At 38.8% G+C, this 21,842-nt stretch overlaps 1 non-coding gene across 1 annotated transcript; it reads right to left on the bottom strand.

The window, feature by feature from the left end:
• Nucleotides 1-21,004: 21,004 nt before the first annotated feature.
• trnai-aau lies at nucleotides 21,005-21,078 on the bottom strand. Its single transcript has one exon. It is a non-coding gene; the product is annotated as a tRNA-Ile (tRNA).
• Nucleotides 21,079-21,842: the final 764 nt, after the last annotated feature.

Below are 21,842 nucleotides of genomic sequence, written 5' to 3'. Positions count from 1 at the left end.
AATGTAATGGAATCAGAATCTTCATGATAAAGAGAAAATTAATCCAGAAATTCATTTTGAAACTAAGAAGAGGCTAGGGAGAGAGATGGAATCAATTGCAAGGTTACAGAATTTGTGCTGGGGACCAAATGTGACAGCTTTAGCCTTTTCAATATTTTGCTGATAGAATAAAAGACTCACTCAGGACTGGATGTCAGGCAAGCAGTTTAGCACCAAATCAGTGGAGCAGTCAGACAGATAATGAAGAAATAAAACTGGATGTTTGTCAACCTACATTTAAGTGATTCACTAAGAGGCAACATGTAAATGATGACGGGTGAAGCAAGTATTGATTTCTGGAAGACTCCAGAAGTAATTGGCTCAGATGCTAAAAATTCTATAACATTATTCAGATATGCAAGAATGGAATCAATATGTGGACATTTCAATGAACTGATTAATGTTGGATGGGTTAATTGAGGAGGAATTGGGGTGAGGGATGGACCTAATAACATTAAAAATTCAGACTACTAATTCTGCTGTGTCATTGATAGTCAATGGACATTCACTAAAATAGAGATTTTACCACAGCTGAAGAAAATTGTTACATTCGCAGAAAAAAAATTGAGAAATTGGTAAATACATGAATTGTTCTAACAATAAATGTCCAGGTTACAATCTCTCAGGACAGCTTTACCTTGTGACAATCACTTAGTCCAATCCACATGCTGGGTTGTACTGGATTCTTCTGCTTTATCAACCCCTGAATGAACTGATTTTGTTCTTCCCCATGTATGGAGACAAGATGAGCACCTCGTGCATACATTTGGCAAGACATCTTGAAATTAAAATAAAATAGTTTGTGATTTTTTTCCCCTCCAGTCATGTTCAGTTCCATCTAGTTTCAATATGATTACAGTTCTCCATTCAGTCATTCAAATTAAAATCTTATAATAAAGAAATCCCCAGCAGAATATATATATATATATATATTCCAATGAAAAGGAAGGACTGTAAGAAAAGGGGTAATCTGCCATGGGTGTCTAAAGAAATAAGGGAGGCTATCAAATTGAAAGAGAAGGCATACAAAGTGGCCAAAAACAGCATGAAACTAGAAGATTGGGAAAACTTTAAAGGTCAACAGAAAGCCACAAAAAGATCTATAAAGAAAAGTAAGATAGAACATGAGAAAAAACTAGCACAGAATATAAAGACAGATAGCAAAAGTTTCTACAAATATATAAAACGAAAAAGAGTGGCTAAAGTAAACGTTGGCCCTTTAGAGCATGAGAAGGGGAATTTAGTTATGGGATATGATGAAATGGCCGAGGCATTAAACAGGTATTTTGTATCGGTCTTCACAGTGGAGGACACTAATAACATGCCAGTAATTGACAAAGAGACGAAGGTAGGTGAGGACCTGGAAACAATCATTATTATGGAAGAGGTAGTGTTGGGCAAGCTAATGGAGCTAAGGATTGATAAGTCTCCTGGCCCTGATGGAATGCATCCCAGGGTACTAAAAGAGATGGCGGGAGAAATAGCAGGTGCACTGGCGGTAATTTTCCAAAATTCGCTGGACTCTGGGGCAGTCCCAGCAGATTGGAAAACAGCAAATGTGACGCCACTGTTTAAAAAGGGAGGTAGACAAAAGATGGGGAATTATAGACCGGTTAGCTTAACCTCTGTAGTAGGGAAGATGCTGGAGTCTATTATCAAGGAAGAAATAGCAAGGCATCTTGATAGAAATTGTCCCATTGGGCAGACGCAGCATGGGTTCATGAAGGGCAGGTCATGCTTGACAAATCTTCTGGAATTCTATGAAGACATTATGAGCAAGGTGGATAATGGGGACCCAGTGGATGTGGTGTACCTAGATTTTCAAAAGGCCTTCGACAAGGTGCCGCACAAGAGGCTACTGCATAAGATAAGGATGCATGGCATTAAGGGTAAAGTATTAGCATGGATAGAGGATTGGTTGAGTAACAGGAGGCAAAGAGTGGGGATAAATGAGTGCTACTCTAGCTGGCAGTCAGTGACTAGCGGTGTGCCTCAGGGATCGGTGTTGGGACACAATTATTTACAATTTATATAGATGATTTGGAGTTGGGGACCACGTGTAGGGTGTCAAAGTTTGCAGATGACACTAAGATGAGTGGCAGAGCAAAGTGTGCAGAGGACTGTGAAACTTTGCAGAGGAACATAGATACATTGAGTGAGTGGGCAAAGGTCTGGCAGATGGAATACAATGTAAATAAATGTGAAGTCATACATTTTGGTAGAAGTAATAGTAAAAAGGATTATTACTTGAATGGTAAAAAGTTGCAGCATGCTGCTATGCAGAGGGACCTGGGTGTCCTTGTGCATGAATCACAGAAGGTAGGTCTGCAGGTACAACAAGTAATTAGGAAGGCAAATGGAATTTTGTCCTTCATTGCTAAAGGGATTGAAATTAAAAGCAGGGAGGTTATGTTGCAGCTGTACAAGGTGCTGGTGAAGCCACACCTGGAGTACTGTGTGCAGTTTTGGTCTCCCTACTTGAGAAAGGATGTATTGGCACTGGAGGGGGTGCAAAGGAGGTTCACTAGGTTGATTCCAGAGTTGAGGGGGTTGGCTTATGAGGAGAGACTGAGTAGATTAGGATTGTATTCATTGGAATTCAGAAGATTGAGGGGGGATCTTATAGAAACATATAAAATTATGAAGGGAATAGATAAGATAGAAGTAGAGAGGATGTTTCCACTGGCAGGTGAAGCTAGGACAAGAGGGCATAGCCTCAAGATTAGAGAGAGCAGATTTAGGACAGAATTGAGAAGGAATTTCTTCACCCAGGGGGTTGTTAATCTATGGAATTCCTTGCCCAGTGAAGTAGTTGACGCTACTTCAGTAAACGTTTTTAAAAAAAAGGTAGATTTTTTTTGAACAATAAAGGAATTAAGGGATACGGTGAGAACGCGGGTAAGTGAATCTGAGTCCACGAAAAGATCAGCCATGATCTTATTGAATGGCGGAGCAGGCTCGAAGGGCCAGACGGCCTACTCCTGCTCCTAGTTCTTATGTTCTTATGTTCTAGAATTGCTATCAAGGACCAATGTCTGGAGGATTGCTGTGATGATTATCTACTAACCTTATATTTCCCTTCAAGAACACTGCACAAGTACTTCCTGTGACAATCCAGACAATTTGTATTTTTTGAATATTACTTTAGAGGTCAGTTACACTAATGTGTTATAGAGAAAGGAATACAACAAAGGATCCATTCAGGGCCATGTTACAACCATGAAAATGAAGTGAAATTAAAATTTAAAACAAAAACAGAAATTTCTGGAGAAACTTAGCAGGTCTGGCTGTATCTGCAGGGAGAAAACGGAGTTAATGTTTTAAACATTTAGTTCTAATGAGTTTCTCCAGCCATTTGTTTTATTTTAGCGAAATAAAATTTATATGGAACTGGGTGAGCAGGTAATTATGACCACCATCCCTCAAAATGGATAAACCAAATTCTATCCCTTGGCTCCCCTCCACCTGTTCAAATTTCATTACCAAGCCCTCAAGCACTACATCAGAACTTAAGCATCCTCTTCCTTCCATAGTACTTCATTGATTTAACTCCTCCTTGTAGACAACTGTAGTACTGGCAGTTAGCAGAACTGGAATACAGTTCCCATTTAAGAGGAGCAAGTCATCTTTAAGAGATATCCCAGTCCCATGTACCTACCCATGCCCTGAGTTCATCTGCCTTACCTGTCAGGCCTCTTGCTGGCCTCAGAATAGTTCCACGTAGATGTACTAAGTTCCATGTTAACCATGCATACTGCTGTGCCCCTGTTGAATGTTCAACAATGCCCAACTGAGATTATAATTAATGTCATGAGGAGGCTGTACAAAGTTTGTGTGATGCCTTCCTCAACAGGACCAGGCACAGATTAATTGCAGCTCCCCGCACCTAAAAGTGGGAGGGCATGAATTTTAAGCCCAATGTACAAAATCATGGGAGATTGATTTAAGAAATCACCTTGTATTTATGGATAGAATGAATCCTGGGATTTCTCACTGGACAGCAATCCCATTCAGGTTTCAAATGGCTTCAAACCAAGACCTGTATAAGAAAGATGGATTGTTCCTGGATTGGAAGGGGACTAATATACTGGTGGGGAGATTTGCTAGAGCTGTTTAGGAGGATTGCAACTAGTTAAGGGGGTAGGTGATGGGAACCTAGGGAGATAGTGAGGAAAGAGATCAGTTTGAGCCTGGTACAGTTGGGAAAAGGAGCAAGTCAAACAGTCAGGACAGGCAGGAACAAAGCAGAGAACGAGGTAGGGCTGATAAATTAAACTGCATTTACTTCAAAGCAAGAGCCCTAACAGGTAAGGCAGATGAACTCAGGGCACGGTTGGGAACATGGGACTAGGATATCATAGTAATTACAGAGACTTGGCTCGAGGATGGACAGGACTGGCAGCTTAATGTTCCAGGGCATAGGTGCTATGGGAAGGATAGACAGGGGAGCAAGACAGGAGGGGGAATGGCATTTTTGATTAGGGATAACATTACAGCTGTACTTAGGGAGGATATTCCTGGAATACATCCAAAAAGTTATTCGCATGGAACTGAGAAAAAAGAGAGGGATAATCACCATATTGAGATTGTACTACAGGTCCTCTCCAATAGTCAATGGGAAATTGAGGAACAAATTTGAAAGGCAATCTCAGTTATCTGTAAGAATAACGGGGTAACTACAGTAGGGGATTTTAACTTTCCAAATGTAGACTGGGACTGCCAGTGTGTTAAGGGCTTGGATGGAGAGGAATTTGTTAAGTGTGTACAAGAAAATTTTCTGATTCAGTATGTGGATGTACCTATTCGTGAAGGTGTAAAACATGACCTAGTCTTGGGAAATATGTCAGAGCAGGTGACTGAGGTGTCAGTGCTGGAGCACTTTGGGGCCAGTGACCATAATTCTATTAGTTTTAAAGTAGTGATTGGAAAGGATAGACCGAATCTCAAAGTTAAAGCTCTAAATTGGAGGAAGCCCAATTTTGATGGTATTTGGCAAGAACTTTCAAAAGTTAATTGGTGGCAGATGTTTGCAGGCAAAGGGATGGCTGGAAAATAGGAAGCCTTCAAAAATGTGATACCAAGAGTCCAAAAACAATATGTTATTATTAGGGTGAAGGGCAAAGCTGGTAGGTGTAAGGAATGCTGGATGACTAGAGAAATTGAGGTTTTGGTCAAGAAAAATAAGGAAGCGTATGTCAGAGATAGACAGTAGAGATTGAGTGAATCCCTAGAACAGTATAAAGGCAGTAGGAGTATACTCAAGGGAGATCAGGAGGACAGAAAGGGGGCATGAGATATCTTTGGCAAAAAACAGTTAAGGAGAATCCAGGGGATTCTACAAATACTTTAAAGACAAAAGGGTAATTAGGGAGAGAATAGGGTCCCTTAACGATCAGTAAAGCCGCCTTTGTGTGGAACCACAGGAGATGGGGGAGAAACTAGAAGAGTATTTTGCATCAGTGTTTACTGTGGAGAAGGATGTGGAAGACAGTGAATGTGGGGAAATAAATAGCGACCTCTAGAAAAACGTCCATTTACAGAGGGGGAGGTGCTGGATAGCTTAAAACGCATAAAGGTGGATAAATCCCTGGGATCTGATCAGGTGTACCCTAGAATTCTGTGGGAAACTAGGTAGGTGATTGCTGGGCCCCTTGCTGAGATATATGTATCATCGATAGCCACAGATGAGGCGCTGGAAGACTGGAAGTTAGCTAATGTGGTGCCACAATTTAAGAAATGTGGTAAGAAAAAGCCAGGGAACGACAGACCGGTAAGCCTGACATCGATGCTGGGCAAGTTGTTGGAGGTAATCCTGAGGGGTAGGATTTACACGTATTTGGAACGGTAAGGACTGATTGGGGACAGTTAACATGGCTTTGTGCTTGGGAAATCATGTCTCACTAACATGATTGAGTTTTTTGAAGAAGTAACAAAGAGGATTGATGAGGGCAGAGTGGTGAACGTGATCTATATGGACCTCAGTAAGGCGTTCAACAAGGTTAGATCACGTGGAATACAGGGAGAACTAGCCGTTTGGATACAGAACTGGCTCAAAGGTAGGAGACAGAGGGTGGTGGTGCAGGGCTGCTTTTCAGACTGGAGGCCTGTGACCAGCGGTGTGCCACAAGGATCAGTGCTGGGTCCACTGCTTTTCATCATTTATATAAATGATTTGGATGTAAACATAGGAAATATGATTATTAAGTTTCTCAAATGACATCAAAATTGGAGGTGTAATGGACATTGAAGAAGGTTACCTCAGAGTATAACAAGATCTTGCTTGTATGGGCCAATGGGCCAGGGAGTGGCTGATGGAGTTTAATTTTGATAAATGTGAGGTGCTGCATTTTGGAAAGGCAAATTAGGGCAGGACTTATATACTTAATGGTAAGGTCCTGAGGGATGTTGCTGAACAAAGAAACCTTGGAGTGCAGGTTCATAGTTCCTTGAAAGTGGAGTCAAAGGTAGATAGGATAGTGAAGAAGGTGCTTGGGTATGCTTGCCTTTATTGGTCAATGCATTGAATATAGGAGTTGGGAGGTCATGTTGTGGCTATACAGGACATTGGTTCAGCCACTTTTCGAATGCTGCGTGCAATTCTGGTTTCCCTGCTACAGGAAGGATATTGTGAAACTTGAAAGGGTTCAGAAGAGATTTACAAGGATGTTGCCAGAGTTGGAGGCTTTGAGCTATAGGGAGAGGCTGAATAGGCTGGGACTATTTTCCCTGGAGTGTTGGAGGTTAATAAAATCATGAGGGCCATGGATAGGGTAAATAGCCAAGGTCTTTTCACTGGGGTGTGGGAGTCTAAAAGTAGACATCATTGGTTTAAGGTGAAAGGGGAAAGATCTGCAAGTGACCTAAGGGGCAATTTTTTCATGCAGAGGGTGTTGCGTGTATGGAATGAGCTGCCAGAGGAAGTGGTGGAGGCTGGTACAATTACAACATTTAAAAGGCATCTGGATGGGTATATGAATAGGAAGAGTTTAGAGGGATATGGGCCACATTCTGGCAAATGGGACTGGATTTATTTAGGATATCTGGTTGGCATGGACATGTTGGACCGAAGGGTCTGTCTCTGCGCTATACATCTCCATGACTCTATGAATCTAAATGAGTGAATTTATGACAATGGAAAAATTTTATCCAACCTCTGATTTTGTCAATTGTGCCTTTTGGCAATACATATTTCATCTTTTCTCCTCCTCTCCTGAAAGTTCTAACTTGTGCAGAAGTATGATTTTTATTGCATCAGCCGTTCTTCCAATTTTTTATTCAATTGACCATTCTTCAGTAATAGCTTCTCACATCTCCTCTCCAACATAAGGTAAAGTCCTAGAGTCATTAACCCAGTCCAAAAAGGAACTTGAACCCGGAATTTTACGTTACTTTATTCCATACTTAATAGTACATTCACCTACATATTTATTATTCCTTTTATCATATCATGAAGCCCTAACATAGAGATTTGAAATCCTATATTACTAGTGCCAATTACTTTTTGTAAGGTTTCAATTCTGCATATAAATCCAATATAATGCACATGTAAAGTTGCATCTCAATGACTGAGTATGCTTTGTTAATCTGAACCATCCAAAACTTAAACCAGTTAGGAATTATTGTTATTTTGTCCTTTAATAGAGCTAATGAGCTATTTTATCAACTCAGAAACAAGAACATCCAGCGTCTTACCTCAGCTTGTATCCAGGTCATTTTACCTGGAAAAATGTTGTAACAGATAGATAATTTGCTGTGAAAAATCCACCCAGGTAAACAAGATGCTTGATTGACATGGGGACTTATTGTAGCAGGCGATGGTTTCTTTTGCATCTCGATCTCTGAAGGAACTAGGATGTCCTTTTCTGCATCATCCTCTGCAGAAGAATCAACATCCTGTTCCAGCTCATCTTCTAAAGAAGGTTGAGTTTCCATTTCTGTCACATTCTCTGGAGAATGAGAAGGTTCTACCTCTGACTCACGCTCTGAAGATGGATAAGTTTGTACTTCAGGATAGATAAAAGGTAGTAATTTGTTCTTGTTCAGAAAAGGGTAAGGGTGAGGATAAGGATGGGGATAAGGACGGTTCTCAGGTATAATTACATTGCCCTTCGTAGGAAATTTATGGGCAGAGGCTACAAGATAAGTACGAGGAAAATCTTGAGCTAAAGTTGGTTTATTCTGAGAATGAAAAGGATGATTACGGTAATAAGAAGACTCTAAGTTGCTCTTGGGCAAAGGGATAGGGTAAGGATAATTTGCTACAGAGTTGCCCTCAGGCAAAGGACTAGAATGGGGATAAGGTGCTCTTGCATCGTTGTTCTCAGGCAAAGCAATGGGATGAGATAAAGGTACCTCTGGGTTGTTCCCAGGAAAAGAAAGGGCATAACGTGGCTCTGCATTTTTCTCAGGAAAAGGCATAGGACGTGGATAAAATTTCATTTGATTATTGTTGTCAGAGAAATGGTGACGAAGTGCTTGTATTTTTTTCTCATTCAATCGACTTGCTGAATTCCGAATACTGGCAGTTCCTGTAAAATTAATAAAATAAACAAGTTGGCAAAAATTACAAGGAGCACTAAAAGGCTTTCAGATACTTCTAATTAAAGTCATCAGTCCTTTATAGTTCAACTAAATCCTAGCTAATTACAATGCTACTGTAACTGCTCCATTTGTTTTTCAGATGAGGTGTTATACTGAGGCCTATCCATCTTTTCATGTGGATGCAGAGGTCCGAAGGCACTATGTTGGGAAAATACAAGGGAGTTACCACCCGCCATATTCTTGTCAATGTTTGTTTTTCAAGAACAGTTTATCTGATCATTGTCACATTTCCCTCATTGCATCAGTGATTATTTTTAAAATGCTTAATTGCCTGTAAAGTGCCCTGTGTTCATGTATAGCACTCTATACACACAAATCTGTTTCAAAAAATATTTTCAGACACGCTGCCTCCAAAATTGTGTTGCAAGTTGTGTAATTTATGAGGTAAACCCAACATTTAAGTTATTGCAGAATTGTTATAAATCATAGCTGATTAGTTAACAACTGATCCTTTAACAAGGTAATTTATATCTTACTGTTTAGTATAATCTGTAGTAAAACAGACACATAACTTCCAGCAAAATCAGAAGCTGCAAAACATATGGAGAAAGTTATTGTTACGAGCAGGAAGTTACAATGGGAAGCGACAAATGGACAACATCACAAAGTGAACTGGTTAGCAGAGACCTAGTCTGGCAAATAAACGCTTCAGGAAATTGTAATGTGAAAATTCAACTGGCCAGAGGGTAAAGAGCCAATCAAAAGGGAATGATGAAAGTACAACCCATTTCATAGAGGTAAAAATGTCAATGAATATATCATACAGTCACTGATAAAGTGACAAATAACATTCTCCTGGAAATTCAACTGTGCCCAAAAAAAGGCACATAGTGTGTATCAGATACTGTCACCCGGTTAACTTTAAAATTTATGTACCTTACTCATTATCATGTCAATTCCAGTATCATGGGGAAAGTATAACCTTTACTATTCATTGGGTGCATGCAGCATACTTTTGGAAGGCCAGATATTAAGATCTCTGACATTACCTCAAGGTAGTCAGCACTTCTTCAAGGGAAAAAGGCATTGTGTCTGTAAAAACCACAGTGTGGCTGTTGCATCAGTTATGTTTATAATGTTCTCTCCTTCTCCACTCTTTCTATCGATATACATCTAAATATAAGAATCCCATTGCTACTCTCTGTAATATTATCTGAAATTTTTTTCATTCTCTCTTTTGGCCTCATTACCTTTCAGTCTTTTATTGCTTTCTATAAGCATCCCTATTAATATTCTTGTGAATATCCCTTATAGTTATATAAAATGTCTTTTTATTCAATACTGATATGAAACATTCATGGATAATGCTTATATCACTGATACACAGGATTTTCTTTAAATTTATCAATACCTTCTTAAATAAATCTCACCCATGGTCAACAGATTTATTAGTTAATAATTGCTTCTACCCTATTATGGACTTCTCTCAACGTGTTCTCAACTTCTAATATTCTTATTAGACATAACTGTAGAGTTCTGATAGACCTGACAATCTGATTTTCATTTCTTTATTGAACAAGTTTCTCAAGTCATTATCATGTCAAGATAATCAAAATGGTCCTCTATAGGGATTAAGCAACTCAAGCGACTTGATGGCATCCCCAGTGCTATTTGCTTCCTGCTGCTTGCGGCTGGCACCCCATCCCACCCTGTAATCACCAAGTAGGATCTAGCAAGTATGTCTGAAACCTAATGAAATTAGTGAACAGACACTGGTTACATATATCTTATTGGATAATTGGGTGAGAACTCAGTACATTAATACAGGGAAGAGGCTCACTATATTGGTAGTGTCCCTGCCTCTGAGGCAGTAGGATAGGGTTCAAGTTGCACCTGCCCCAGACATGTATCTGAACTGATTGATTTAAATATATGTTTACAACTTGAGGACTCTAGTGGAACAGTGATGGTGTCCCTAACTCTCATCCAGAAGACCTGGGTTCAAGCCCTAGTCAATATCTCATAGTAGGTTGGTTAGGAAATATTTATAAATATGAAGAATTAATCAGTGTGTTGAAGTTCGTGGAGTGTGAACTGACAATAAAACTCTGAGTAACAAAGTATATTACTGAGCTCTGTGTAACCAACATTTTAGCCATGGTATATAACATATCTCACTCACTAGCCTTTCTCAGTGCTATGGGAAATAATCCCAGTTTCTTCACCCTCTCCAGATGTCCTTCAGCTCTTCTAAATTCCTTCCATCCCTTCTCCGATGCCGAGCATACTACCTGAAGTGTGGAAGCTAGTATTGTACAGGATGCTCCAGCTTTGACCTAACAATGATTTGTAAAGATTTAGCATGAATTCTTCATTTTTCTATTCAATGCCCCTTTCATCGAACCAAGTTTCCCATACATTTTATTTACCATTGTATCAACTTGCCTTCCCTTCTTCAAAAAATTGTAAACATGCTTCGCTTGCAAAATGAACAAAATGATAATAATTGACAAGTAAATCCCCTCTGGTTCACTTAGCCTGACCCACAGGATTGTGATACCTTGAAAATTACAATATATGCTCTCTTCACTTCACTCAAAACCATGTGATCCCCTGTGCAAAGTGACTGAAGAACTATGTCAATATTTAAATTATCAACTGTCCTAAAATAGAACGTTTTTAGTATACATCTTCTTTCCATTTTGCTCCCCCCAAACCTTGCAGTAATCCATGTTAAATTGTTTTTTTGTCATAGGTCTGCCCATTTTATCAGGCTATGTCTTGTGAAGTCTACTAACAACTTCTTCACTACTTGCTATATTGCCAAGTTTTGTATTATTCACAAATTTCAAAATTACATTTCCTGTACCTGAAAGTCCAAGTAAATATCCTAATACAAACATTCTTTAGTCAATTACATATCCATATTCTTAAATCATGTACTTGTATTTCTGCATCTTATTTCCATTTATATACCTCAGATCTCCCCTCCTTAGTAATCTGTCATAATAAAGACTATCAATTTCAGGGAGCAAACAAAATGAACATCGAGTGGCTTGCTAGAGATCCTGGCTTCTTTTCTGCTATTTTTTTCCGAGTGGGGGCAGGGAGCTGGCCTTGAAATCCACTCTGTCCTATTAATAAAGTAACTTAGATCTTTGCTGACTCATTACCAGCCTGGTCCTGGTAGGTTTTCCAATCTTCAGTAAGGCAACTGGATCCATCAGCTTTTGGACATTAGACTAACTCAATGTAGGCAAGGACAAGATCAGCTGTAAGCTTAGGTGAGAAGATACATTTCACGGTGATACCAAAGATGCTGAACATGGCACTGGGGTGTTAAGCCATTATGTCAGTAGATCACTAGCCTACCCTGCCCTAGTTCAACTGTTACCATCTGCATGATGCACAAATTTTGTCACAAAACATTGATTTGTGAATGGCCGTCACAGCAATGGCTACGTAATCAGGCCAGATCAGGCCCACTTCCCTGAATTCCTGCTTCTATTCCTATCCCTGTTCTCCCTCAGCCGCAATTTGAGCAGCACACACATGGAGTGTTGAAGCATCTCTCTCCAGAAATTCCTGTTTTCAACTGGCTGGTGACAACTGCAGGGTTGTGACCTGGAAATGAACTACCTCATGACTCACACTTTGGCAAAGAAATTCCAGTCCCTGGTCTCAATGCATTTGGGAGAGAATTCTTAATGTTCACTGCTTCTGTGTGAAGAACTATTTCCTGATATTAGCCTTAAACAGTCCTCCTCAAATTTTAACTTGTCAGTTATACCAATTCATAGATCATAGTTCATAGAATCCCTACAGTGTGGAAACAGGCCCTTTGTCCCAAAAAGTCCACACTGACCCTCAGAGTACCCACCCAAACCCATCCCCCTAAAACCCTCCTAATGTACAATCCCTAGACACTACAGGCAATTTAGCTTGACTAATTCACCTAGCCTGCACATCTTTGGACTGTGGGAGGAAACCATGCAGACATGGGGAGAATGTGCAAACTTCACACACACCCGAGGGTGGAATTGAACCTGGGTCCCTAGTGTTGTGAGGCAGCAGTGCTAACTACTGTGCCACTGTGCCGTCCCTTAAACAAACAGCACTTCAAGACAGAACTCCTTTAATCATTTTAAGCAACTTAGTTCGATCATCCACTAATCACCTATACTGAAGGGAAGACAAGTTTAGTTTATATAGGCTATCTTCATAATTTAACACTTTTAACCCCCACAATATCCTGGTGAATTTCTTCTGCAAACCCTCCTCTTGCAAAATGCTTTTCGTGAGATGCAGTGCTCAGGTGAACGTAGTACTCTAACTGTCGTCTAACTACAGTTTTATATATCTCTTCATATTTAATTTGAACAAATCCAGAGTAATTAATTAGCTTGAAAACAATACAAAAAGCTAGCCTTTCCTCATTATTTCTGGCATTCTCCCTTACTTTAATTATTCAGAATTGATAACTTTTAGGGTGTTATGGGAAAGTAGTCAATGTTTTCTTTCATGGTTGTTTTAATTAAAAGGTGAATGTGGAAAGTTGGTGTCAAAAGAATGATATGACCTGAGATGAAGAGGGAAATAAATATATTTGAGTGAAGAAATGTCTATTATGGTAAATGAGTAACAGGTATAAAAGAAAAAAGTGATTTTTTTTCAGAATAAAAGGTAATACTGCAGAAAACAAGAACATCTTTGTGGAACAGTTACTGTCTTAGGTAATGACACATTCAGAATGAGGAGTTGAAAATGAAAATGCACACAAATAAGATATTGATATTTTAATATCTGCTTTTAAACTTATTTTACCCTTTTCATTCAAATAGGCAGCTAGGCTACAAGCAACTTTGTACCTACATTCTATTTTTACCATATTCTCTAAATTACACTTTCAGCCTGAATTTGCAATAGATGGAAAGATCAAAATCTGCAAACAAGTTGTGTGAACTTGTAGTTCTATAGACAGTGGGTCCTGTGCATATTAATGCATGATCTTCAGCACAGCTGACACCCTGCAGCTGGCAAAGCTCCATTGCAGGTGTGACAGCCATCTTTTCAGATTTCTATTGAACCTTGTGGCAACTGAACATAACTAGCCCCACAGAGCAGATTGTAACTGAGAGCAGCGCTTTTGGGATAGGTTCTCTATGCATTATTCAGTTCTGTAATTATTCTTTCTTACACTATAATATCCTTCCAAACTCCTTGTAATCACCTACTTAAACAATCTCAGATCTCAAATAGAACCAAGATCACTGAGCCTGAAGGTTGTGGATTTCAATCCACTTCAGAGACTTGACCACAGATTTTAAGCAGATACTTCAATGCAGTGCTGAGGAAAGTGCTGAAGTACTGAATTTCAAATGAAATCTTAAGCTGAAGTCCTGACTGTCACCTCAGATGAAGTTGAAATATCTGTAAACTCTAAGAAGAGTGCTGGAACTGTCTCTGGTATCCTGGCTAATATTTATCACTTAACGTTACTAAAACAAGTTTTTGGTAATTATCATGATATTGCTTATGAGACCTGTCACTACACAGATGGTTGCAGTTTGTATTTTACAACAGTGACTATAGTTCAAAAGTACTTCATTGCTTTTTGCATGCATTTGGAAAATTCTGTGTTTGTGAATGGTGCTACATAAATACAAGACTTTTTTAAACATGTGAGAATATTCTATAGTCCAAGTAAACACCTACATAGTGTCTGATAGTTTTAAAGGAAGCTGATTTGTTATGAAATAGAACTGCAAGCTAAAGTTTATCAAATCAGAATCATTTTGGCCAAATCAATAGAGAATACTTTGAGCTTGTATGAATTCAAATATAAAAAAGTTAAACGTTTTATTTCATTGATATTTTCCAACTTATAACAGGTCTTGACTTCACAGCAATAAATGGCATGAAATATGATTATGATTGAAACTACCTGCAGCATCAATGTAGATCAGTGCAATGAGCAGCAAAACTGTCCTCAGTCTCATGTCTGTAAATTTCCTTTTCTTGTGCCTAAAAAGAGAGAAAGATTTAAATTTTAATGCCGAAATAATTTTACTTTCCTGAAGCAAAGCAAGAAGTGCCCACTATGATTCTAGTTCTTCAGTACGAGCATTTCATTTGCGGCAATTATATATGTGGCAAACACAGCAATTCTTTGGAACTACGAGAACAAGATACAATTGGTTAGATTATACTGAGGTCAAAATCACTGCTAACCAATAAATCACTGACAGGTTCTGATTGGTGCAGAAAGTCCAGGTGGGGCTGTCGAAATTCTCCTAGAAAGTATTACAACTGAAAGCCTCAGTGCATAATACAAGAAAAATTACATTATCTCTTCATCTAAAACTGACAGTCAATTAATTTTGGATTCATGAGATAAAGCCAAAAGTTTATGTTCTGGTGAACATTAAGCTCAGATAAAGATCCCCAAATAGAGTAAAATACAAATCAATAAATCTGTTTAAATCCATGCTGAATGTCAGTGCACTCTAGTGATAAGTAACTCATGAACTGATATTGCTTGTAAACTAAAAATTTAAACTCAATTTACAAAAAAATTCCAGAACAAAGTGTTTTGTTCGGCATGGAAACCATTGAAAGTACACAGTGAAACAATTAACACTGATGTATTTTTTTCAACTTGATTTTATAATGTCTGTCATTGTACCATTACTTATAAAGTAAAAGTGTGCTTAAACATCAGCACCAAAAATAAAATCTGGCAGATGCTGTAAATCTGCAATTAAAAACAGATTTTGTGGAATTGTTCAGCAGATCTGGCAGTAACTGTAGGGAGACAAAGGTTTTTTTTGTCAGAGTTGGTCTGAAATCTTAACTCTTTGACCTTAATGAGATGCTCCCAAATTTACTGAATGTTTTCAACATTCTTTGTTTATATTTTGTCTTTAAAATTCTTTTGAAGCAGACCAGAGTTTCAGGTCAACTGCCATATGATATAAGCACAGAAGTACAGGGGTTCTGATGTTGGGAAAAGAAATCCAGTCCAAACTGTATCCAAAATTATGCGAGCAGTGTTTTCTTTCCTGCCAGTTTCTGCTCAAACCCACTCGTATATCGATGAATGTAAAGTTTGCCAGGAAGCATGTTGCTATACAAGTGATTAAAGATCAGTGAGTTGGCATAGTTTGATTAAAACAATGAGTTTATCATAAAACAAACATTTTAAATCATAATATCAATCCATCATTTGAAATCAGCCCACTTTCAAATGACTTTTAAAAAACTATACCCAAGCATTTGCTATTTACGTTGGTTTACAGTTTTCAGTTTCCTATTAAAACAAATGTCAAAGTTTTTAAAACCTCCCCATTAGCCTTATTGTACCTAAAAGAATCCTTTTAATCTTACAACCCATAAATGGGTGCAATTAGGTGAATGTTGCAAGGCTGATTAATTCAAACTGGTAGTTTGGCCCTTTTTTGGCCAGATCAATAATTTTGTACATTTTGTTTTAAAACGTATAATTCAAATGATTGAAGAGACTCATTTTGAGCCAAACACAATTTGTGCTTAAAATTCCACAGTCAATTCTGTTTAGTCAGCTTCAGGTGAATCCAGCTGAGGGAAACAACCAACATAAGCCAGCAGAAACACTGGGCTGGAAGGTATAAAATGAAGGTGAATGGTTTTGGTAAAGTACAAAGTAATGTTCTTTCCTATCTGCATGGCTGCACAGCAGAACTATAAGATCCCACACAGATCTTGTTCTGCAATAAATAACTAGTGTGTACAGGTACTTTAAAAACATTTACATTATCATGTACTGAAAAACAATAGGCTATACATAGCAACTACATTTTCAGCAAACTGATGAAAGGTGTTATTAGCAGTACTATTAAACAGCCTTCAGTCATCAATAACTTACTTATCAATGCTCAATTTTGATTTCACTAGACTGGCACAGTCATGATGGGCAGAATGATCTCCTTCTTTGCCAGACCTAATTGTATCATTGTTCAAACACAGACAAAAGAGCTGAATTCAAAAGATGAGATGAAAGTAAGTATCCTTGACATCAAGACAGCGTTTGACTGTATATGGTATCAAGGAACCCTGGTGAAATTGAGGTTACTGGGACCATTAGCTGGAGTCGCCCCTGAACAAGACAAGGTGGTTGTGGTTGCTGAAGGTCAATCATTTCAGCCCTAGGGCATCTCTGCAGGATTTCCTTAGGCTAGTGAGCTATGTAAAACCATTATTAGCAGTTTCATTAATGACCTTCCCTTCAACATTAGGTCAGAAGTGGGGATGTTTACTGGTGATTGCACAATGTTGAGTTCTGTTCACAAATTCTTGGGTATTGAAGCAGTCTGTGCTTGCACGCAACAAAAACTCTTTAGGCTGTTAAATGGTGAACAGTATTCAGTCCAACAAGCGTGAATATGGGAAAAAAGTAGAAATTGCTGGAAAACCTCAGCAGATCTGGCAGCATCTGTGGAGAGGAATCAGAGTTAACATTTCGGACTTCCTCAGAGAGGATGTAACTATATTCCTTCAAAGCTCAATGACATTCCATCATTATGTCCTCCACCATCAACATCCTCAAAGTGAGCATTAAACAGAAGCTTAACTGGACTACACATAGACTTTGTGGTTACAAGAGCAGGTCAGAGGCTAGGTATTCAGCATAAATGACTCGTGTATTATCTCTTCCAAAGATTTTCCACCATCTACATACCACAAGTTCGAAATGTCATGGAATAATCTCCACTTATCTGGATGATTGCACCTCAATTAATCCTGAAAAAATTTGATAGTATTCAGGACAATAGGCATACCATTCACAACAGCAAACATTCACTCCTTCCATTACTGATGCATCATGGCATCAGTATGCACCATCTATAAGATGTCCTGCAGCAATTTATCACAGTTTATTTAACAACTGCCTTCTGATTCCATCATTTCTACTTCTACGACAACAAGGTAGCAGTGTTTGCAAATAGCCACGTTTCTGTTCCAAGACATGTAAAGTTCTGGTTAGGAAACATATCACCCTTCCTTTATTTTCACTTGATTAAAACCCTGGAACTGCATCCTAAAAGCACTGTGGGAGCACCGTCGAGAACCTAGCACACCATTACATTCTCAGTTAGAGAAGGACAATAAATGCTAGCCTTCCAGTGATGTCCATATTCTGTGAATGAGTAAAAAGAATGTTGACGCCTGGCCAGCGATTTACAAACGTTTATCTTAACTTTATTGCTTTTGTACTCTGTACATTTGATTCTGTAGCTGTTGTTTTTGACAATTTTTTCAACTCCTACTGCTCCTCCTACTCCACTTCTAAAATTGATGCAGTATATTCTTAGATCTATTTCCAAATTTCCTTTAAAACTGTAGTATTCAGTTGATATTGCATGTCCCTATTCTTCCCACCAAAACACATCATTACATACTTTTGTGCACGTAATTGCATCTTCCGCATATCTGTCCGTTTCGCCAATCTGTCCTCCCCAGCAGTCTGCTATTCTTGACTGTTTACTGCATAGCCAAGCTTTGTATGAGCTGAAAACGTTAAAATGATGATTTGTGTGCCAAAATACACTCAAATAATACAAGTCAAATATAGCAGTGGCCCTAATAACGACCCCTCAAAATGCTGCAGTTGACTTCCATCTAGTTTGAATGGTAACTATTGACTACTCTTTGCTTTCTGTCTGATAGATAATTTTCTACCCACACTGACATTGCCTTTTTAATCCTATAATTGTAGTTTTTCTGGTGAGTTTATTTGTTGTAATATGTATTATATGTGGTACATTGATCTTTTATGCTTTTTAATGTCTTATTATATAAAACAGTACTATCTTTGTTAACCCTTTGGTACTTAATCAACGTATTCAACAAAATTTGTCAAACATGGTTTGCCTTATCACATCTGTTCTGTTTCTCACTTATTAACACAATTTTTTCCAGGGCCTATTAATTTAAGGATACTGGTCTAAAATTATTGAACAAAATTTATCCATGTGCAGTGCAGTATTTTATTATGTCAGAGTCATGACGTACGGTCTACTATGGAGTGACCTTTCTCATGCAATCTTCCACGCTTCATGCTATTAGTTAGGCAATCGGGGTCTTATCTTTCTTGGGGAATCACACAGCCAGAGAGGTGGAAGATTTAGCTGCTGCTGGGATAATGCACTTTCAATGCTTGGGTTCCATATTTAAAGGCCAGCTGCATATAATTTCCATGTTGTAAGCCAGAAATGACCTCTCATGCTATGGTATTCAACTGTTGTTACCAAACAATGAGCTAGAGGAAAGGAAAGCTCACTTTCTCCTTCATGGACAGGGATCTGTGTATGTTAATGAATGGAGCAAAGGTGATGAACAAAGTTACAGGTTTTTCACTTTGCAAAAAGACATATACATAGGTCTGTTTGCAATGCATCCACTTTCAGAATCTTGTCTTTTCTGGGGTTGCAATATTGCAAAAGGCAAGATTTTAATGACAGAAGTTTTTTGAAAGTATTGAAGAATCAATAAAATTGAATAAATTTTAGTGGCCATCTTGCCACAATGACTTCATGCTTGCATCCATCTTCAATCAAGCTCTGATAATATGGCCCTTTTCCTTGCTCAGTAGACCCTTCTTGCAGGTTTTAATCAGTGTAATGGTGATAGCTAATTTGATGAGCCTCCCTGAGGGTTCTTCTTTAGATAAATTACATTCATACCCTTTGTTGCAGCATCTTGTCAAAAACTTATCAATAGACATTGGTTTCTGTTGGTATGAATTCAAAGGTTCATTCTTACCTTGAGCCTGTCTTTGAGTGCCATCAGATCTTTTCTGGATCTTTCTATTTGCGCATGGAGAGTCCAGATGTATTAATTCTGTGAAACTCCTCCTTGATAATGGCAGGGAATAATTTCAAAGATCTCTTCTTGAGATCATTTATCACCTGATCAGCAAAATGAAGCTGCAGACATTGCTTGAATAGTTGTAATTCAATAAAGGTTTCATTGGCAGTGATGTGAATGAGAGGAGGAAGTGATTGGTGGTTCCCTCAGCTCCCTTCACCACCCCCCGCTGCTCCACACTCACTGCCCCCTCGTCCTCACCCTTCCCCATCCTCACTTTCCCACCCCTTGTCCTCACTGTCCCCCTCACCCCACAACCATCCTGACCCCCATCCTCATTCTTACCTCTTCTCGCTCCCTACTGTCCACGCTCCCATTTAAAAACATCTCTTGTTTGCAGTTCTTCAGTCATTTTTCTACCTACATTTCCTTACTCTCCAATTCCCTCTAAATATTGAAGGTGTTAAAATTGGCATGCCTAATAGTGGCTCAGTCGTTAGCACTGCTGCCTCACAGCAGCAGTGACCCAGGTTCAGTTCCAGCCTTGGACAACTGTCTGTGTGGAGTTTACTCCCACAGTCCAAAGATGTGCAGGTTAAGTGGATTGGCCATGGGAAATGCAGGGATAGAGTAGTGCGGTGGGCTGGGTGGGATGATCTTGAGAGGGTTGATGTGGACTCGATAGGCTGAATGGCCTGCTTCCATACTGTAGGGATTCAATGATTCTAAAACATCTTGCATTGAGAATGTTATGTAACATTATTTTCATATAAATGTGCTCATGTTAAAAGAATCCACCAATTACACTTTTCAGTGACTATTCCCATATGAGTGGTACATAAATGGGATTTCCAATAATAATCTCAGCAGTGCAGTAAAGTGCTGGGCTCATTCTCAGCAAACACTGAAAACTGTTTGAACTGCAGAGTCTAGCCACTGAATGATGCTGTTTTGTAGTGGGAAACTACCACATTCAAAGTCCCCCTTTGCTTTTGATTATTCAACAAATCTGTTACTGATTTTACAATTTATCATTTGCAATTGCTCTAAATGACTTCTGAAAAGATTAACCAAGATTACCTAGAAATTTTCCATCTCATTTCTTGAATTGCCAATTTCCAGCCGTTGATCTGATGATGGAAAACCCAATCACGAGATTACATGATTTCTAAAAATCATAGAATCATAGAATCCCTACAGTGTGGAAACAGGCCCTTCAGCCCAACAAGTCCACACCGACCCTCGGAGCATCCCATCCAGACCCATCCCACCATACCACACCTAATCTACACATCCCAGAACACTATGGGCAATTTAGCACGGCCAATCCTCCTAGCCTGCACATCTTTGGACTGTGGGAGGAAACCGGAATACCCGGATGAAACCCACTCAGACTCAAGAAGAATGTGCAAACTCCACACAGACAGTCACCAAAGGGTGGAATCAAACCCAGCTCCCTGGCGCTGTAAGGCAGCAGTGCTAACCACTGAGCCACCGTGCTGCCTCGAAGTAGAGACGGCCACGCAAACTTCCAGTCAGAACACAGAGCATTAAAGTTGTGGCTAGAATCCTACGGACTTGGTCAGTATGGGGATTGAACCCATGACCTTGGCGTTATTAGCACCACGCTCTAACCTGCTGAGGTAACCGACCACCACATGGACAATATTTCCAAAATGGCTGAAATGTTGGAAATAATACAAATGTGCCAAATTTATGTACTGTATGTCTAACAGTGCCTTGGGACATTTGACTACCTAAAAGACTTTACATAAATACTCTCCCAATTTGTTTTTATTCTGGTGCAGCATGGTACAGGGAAACCTTTACTTCAGAAACAGTTGTAACCTGATTAAACCACAACATTTGGGAATTTGAAATTCAATTTGGAAACTACAAAGAAAACTGTTAGGAAGGTTAAATGTAAGTCGTACATTTGGATTTAAACTTACATAACACTCAGAAATTGAGAGTCTGGGGTGACACAGAAAGGACTTGGAACACCTTAGATTACGAAAAACAACTTAACATCAACTTAAAATTAACTACAGTTGAAATACAGGTCAGTATCAACAAAATTCATTGACATAAAACAGTCTGGATCTGGAATCTTATAACATTATAATTAAACCAAGCAAGTTTATATCACTGTTTCCATTCTTCTATAATTTTCACTTGTTTGGCATTGGAACCATTACCTTTAAGGAAAATAACAGTTAGATAAATATTACCAGATTTATTTGGAAGATTGTGCATTAATTTGAAAAATTGTTTTTGGTTATAAGGTTTGTGAATCAAATTACTTTTTGTATATTTGTTCAAGAATATCTCAAAGAACATAATGGGTCATTGTGTGGGACTAATTTTGTTCAAGGCCAGTCTATCAAGATACCTTTGACACCATGTTATAAGTCAGC

This window comes from Rhincodon typus, chromosome 18, assembly GCF_021869965.1.
Source record: "Rhincodon typus isolate 14 chromosome 18, sRhiTyp1.1, whole genome shotgun sequence".
Lineage (NCBI taxonomy): Eukaryota > Metazoa > Chordata > Chondrichthyes > Orectolobiformes > Rhincodontidae > Rhincodon > Rhincodon typus.
Note: the sequence above shows the minus strand (reverse complement) of the source record. Positions and strands in the feature narration are given on the sequence as shown.